This window comes from Mytilus galloprovincialis, chromosome 4 (assembly GCF_965363235.1).
Source record: "Mytilus galloprovincialis chromosome 4, xbMytGall1.hap1.1, whole genome shotgun sequence".
NCBI lineage: Eukaryota > Metazoa > Mollusca > Bivalvia > Mytilida > Mytilidae > Mytilus > Mytilus galloprovincialis.
In genome coordinates, this window is record NC_134841.1 from 41,965,599 (window position 1) to 41,970,516 (window position 4,918).

The 4,918-nt window shown below is 33.9% G+C and overlaps 1 long non-coding RNA gene across 1 annotated transcript; it reads right to left on the reverse strand.

Moving 5' to 3' along the window:
- Positions 1–225: 225 nt before the first annotated feature.
- On the reverse strand, positions 226–4,667 carry LOC143072178 (uncharacterized). Its single transcript, XR_012977065.1, has 2 exons — positions 4,591–4,667; positions 226–2,829 (listed from the first exon to the last, which is right to left on the reverse strand). It is a non-coding gene; the product is annotated as an uncharacterized LOC143072178 (long non-coding RNA).
- Between the last annotated feature and the right edge of the window lie 251 nt (positions 4,668–4,918).

Consider the following 4,918-nt stretch of genomic DNA (forward strand, 5'->3'; position numbering starts at 1 on the left):
ATAACTTTAAGTGACAAATAAACACACGTTTTTTATCAAGCAGTAGTTGATCTATGAAAATTGGACCAAGGACAATGAGCTGTTATAACAGACGGAACTTTTGTAACATAAGATACATAGTCAGCATGAATGTCTTCGGAAATATTAAGCTTTTTACAAATAGTTTTCACCACTCGATAGTAATCCTTCAGTTGCGTCTTTCTTTGCAGGCGAGAAGAAAAAAACTAACTTTTTCCATATATATTGACCATAAAATGATAATAAAGAAAAATAAACAGTTTCTCATATTTTAGTCGATTAATACATGTAGCTGGTCCGGGTACACTTTTATCGTCCTTTGATATCCATTTGCCATGAAACTTTGTTAGCAGTCTTGTAATTTATTAAGCTTTGGTCATACCAAGTTTTATTAAGATTGGTCAACTTTTTCTATCCTATTAGGTCCGAGTACACAGTTATCGTCCTTTGATTTTCGTTGTCCCACGAATATAGTCCTTAGTGTGGACAGTGTGTTTCTTGCCAATATTTTTTATACCCCTTCCAAATTTATGTCTCCATGGTTTATGTCTAAAATAGCAAGTAGAGGGGGAGGGGTGAAATGAAACTGTAAAAAATTTGGGTCATGAATTTTAAAGTAAAATAGTGATTTGGTCCAGCTGAAAAAGGTTAAAAATCAGCACTTCGGAAGCTGTCAAAAGATTTCAAGGCACCCTTAACATAAGATTGTCCATATTTTGAGTTAGAGTCATAGCAATTGTCTATAATTTTGATATTATTTGTCCCAAAAGGAGTACAACGCTCTGTAAAAATATTACTGAGAAAGCGCTGATGGGATTTTTAAATTTTCATTTATTATCTAAAAGAAATGCACTACGAAATAACTGTGTACTCGGACCAGCCACTACACTTGACCTTCGTCGTTGACACAAAACCGATAAGTTTTTTTTTAGTAAACTCATCTTTCTTCAATGAGATGTTTTCAAACAAATTATTGTAAAGATGATTTTATTCCTCAATCAGATTTTGTCTTGTTATCGAAATGTAAACGCATTCTTCCATGGTTTTATAAGCCGAGTTCAACCATCCAGCACTTTGGTTTGAAAAACCGAAATAACCAAAAAGACTATATAATTCTGAATAAAGAACAGTTCCCATAATACCCTGAAACCAGCAATAAGTCCCTCTCATTGTCACATATGATTTTATATGGAGTTTCAATGCCATCTGCAGAACTTAGAAAATTTACTGCTGTCTCTCCATCAGGTGATATCGCTACAATGCAATGTCTATTTTCTGATGCTACGTACACGATGCCATTTTTGTCAACAGCAACACCATTAGGGCCGTCGAGAACAGTTTTGTCTTTGTACTCCCAGATTTTTTGGCCTTTTACATTGAAGCAAAGCACTGAATTAGTATCATAGTCTGTAAAATATACCAACTCGCCACTTGTTGTTACATACCCCATCAACTTATCGAATTTCGCAATGGTAGTCAAATGACTATCTTTTAGTGTTACAACTCCAAGATGCTCTTCGTTGCAATAATATACCATCCCATTATCATATGTAACACCAAAGCAAACTTTGTTTGTTCCGATTTTGTTTTTGATCCATTTTGACCTTAAGTCAAAGATATAAATTTCCGAAGAGTCCCATGCTGTGAATGCAACTGTCTTGTCATCAATACAGGCTACATCAAATGGCATAAGTTCTGAAAGTGGTATCTCGCAATCCAAAGAACCATCTTTGTTCAAAATCACAAGCCGTCTGTGATTTTCACAATCAGTAAAGATTATTTTCCCATTTGGAAAAATAGCAGAACCATTGATGTTATACTCATTACTTTTTCCTTTCGGAATCTGAAATTCTCGTATTAATTTTGAACGGATTTTGTCGACTGATTTGGGACATAAGCTGCTGGATATTATTTGAGCTTGTCTATTCTTTTCTAATTTGATTTCAACTGATCGTGTACTAGATTCAACCGATGCTGATCCAAATGACACCAGGCTTGTCGGTATCCCCTCAATCCCCTCATTTAAAGTACATTTCAAGGAAAGCTGTTTTAAACGATCATCTTCTGATAATGACTGAACGTAGGTCTCTACAGAGTCGATTTTCTTCTCTAGCGTTTTACTACCTATCAAAATTTGCACGTCGGATGCATGATTCTTAAAATCAACAATGGTATTTTGTAACATTGTTATCTTTTCTGACTTTTCCCCAAGTTCTGTTAGCAGGTCCTCGATTTTCATCTTCAAATCGCACCCAGTAGCTTTCAATTCTTTACGGATCTCTTGTTCTAATTTATCGAAATGGGAATTTATTTTTTCGCGTAGACATTTAATGACAGAGTAAATGTCGGTTTTTTGGTGTTCAATATTGGCAAGATTCATTTGCCTGTCTTTCACTATATTATCGATGTTAACTTTCAGGTCATCTAGCGATTTTTGCAGACTTTCCAACAAACCATTTGATTTAGAAGTTTTCGCCATTTCCTCAATGGTTAACAACCCTGTACAATCTTTGTGAGTTGTTGAAATGCATAAAAGACAACACAGTTGATCATGACGGGGACAGTACATTTGAAGTGTTTTCTCATGTTCAATGCAGTGGTGGACTATACTTGAAATATCAGTGGGCAATTTCCGGTAGTCCTCTATTTGAATAACACTATGATGTCGACTTGCTTTGGAAAGACTATGATGGCTGTTACATTCGGTACACAACGCATCATCACACTCTGGGCACCAGAAATTGGCACATTTTGTAACATGTTGGGCGTCACAAATTATACAGAGAGCATTTGTTGCAGTGTCCATTATTTCTGAAAAAAAAAAACAATCTAAAGATTCAAGAATTGGTATATCTGTCATCAGAACATAAAGTTAATACTGTCATGGCTAGGATAAAAAATGTTGTCCTGCATTTTTCTTTGTTATAATTTCTGTCATGCCTTTTTATTTTTCCATCAATTCGGTCCTGCTTTGTGTGTATTAGTTTATCTTGATTTGCTTTTACGCAAATTGTCATCCGTTTTTTATTTTTTATTTTTGCAAAGTTTCTCATCTTGCCTTTTTTTTTTAACTCAAAACTCCTTTCCTGCCTTTTTCAAATTTCATCCTACCCTCCTCTTAAATATCAAATGGTAACTCCCAAATACGGGACTGGCCAGGGCTTTATATTAACAGACTTGAAAAGTAAGTGTATCCTACTCTTCCAGACGAGGCATGTACAAGGAAAAATACAGATTGTTTCCGTGTTGGATGTTTCAGTGATCGTTTGACTGTTGCTCTGTTATCTTTCGTCCCTCTTTTTCAAAATACATGTTCGATTAAACTTTAATGACCTCCATTTACTTTAGGAAGCAAAAAAGTGTGTTTAATCATCAACTTCACCTCGGAGAAAAGGAGACTGTACTTATGCCAAAATCAATCATATAAAGGTTATATAAGGATTAAATTGCTATATGCTAACACAATTATACTATCTTGATGTACACAGTCACCTCTATTGCAACCTAAGGTATTTTTCCTTTGAAAGTTGTCCTATATCAAATGCATTCAAGTGAAATCTAAGCTATAGAACAATATGCCTTAGTTTGTTGTCAGGATCATCGATTTATATATGCAAGATAATTTTCAAGTTTCAAAGTCCATAATATAAAATAAGAAGATGATGCTTAATTTAGGCAGCAACCATTTGATTTTCTGGGGGGGGGGGGGGGGGGGGGGGGCTATGGTTTTTTTTTTGAAAAAAAAGTTTGTTTCCAGTTTTTGGAGAAAAAAATAATTTGTTTTTGATTCTGAGAAAAAAAAAATGTTTGTTTCACCCTCAGCTGCCACTATATGTAATGCTAAAATTGAAAGAAAAAAAATTGTTTTCGACTTGTCGAGAAAAAAATAGATTGGTTTTCGCCACAGGCGAAAAAAAAAGTTTGCACAGAAAAAAAAAAACCATAGCCCCCCCCCCCCCAGAAAATCAAATGGTTGCTGCCTTACAATGAAGCAACTACATTGTATTAACCAGAGTCAAAATGACGACGTGGATTTAATGAACTATACATTGTAGGTCGTCATACGACCTTCAACAATAAGCAAAACATATCCCGCTTATTCAGCTTAAAGGATCCAACATGACAAACAAATAAGTAAATTTATAGGAGATTGGTGCAAGTCATGCTTGAAAATTCCGCTTTACACATATTTGCAGGGACTATTTTGTTTTGAATATGTTCTGCTTTCCAGTATGTTATTTTATGACCGAGTCCGATGGTTGTGTTACATTGTACAAAAGCTATCCAAATCATTTTGCAAAGAATTAAGCATTCCAATACAACACAACATGCTTTATTTAAGGGAGATGCCATCATATTTTTATAGGGAGGCTAGAATGAAAATTTAAAAAAAAGGCAGGACAGGAGTTTTGAGTAAAAACCAAATGCAGGATGAGCAACATTGCACCAGCTTCTTGATATACAACAGTGTTTCAAATTGGTTAAGTATTCAATTTGTTAAAACGTTGAATCTGTTACTGTGAATGTCAATAAAAAAAAATGGAACAAAACTGAGCGTAGAAAATGTTTTACCTTTTAGTTGAACGTCGTCGCTGAACATATATTTGTTTTAGTGTTCCGTAGGACATAATTTTTTTATCTTGTGAACTTTAATCTATATCAGTAGTAAGTATGTTATTGATATCTATAAACTGTGAGAGATAAACAATTAATTTGGTTGTTTTCAGAAAGAACACTTCCCGTAAAATTATAATTATTAATAAAATGTGGGAATTAAGATAATAGTTTCATATTGTATTATTGTCAAATTAATGGCTATTAATCAGATATATATTCATAATTAAATATTTGCTATAATTTATTTTTGAAGTTTTTGTCTATTTCAATTGTCAATTTAATT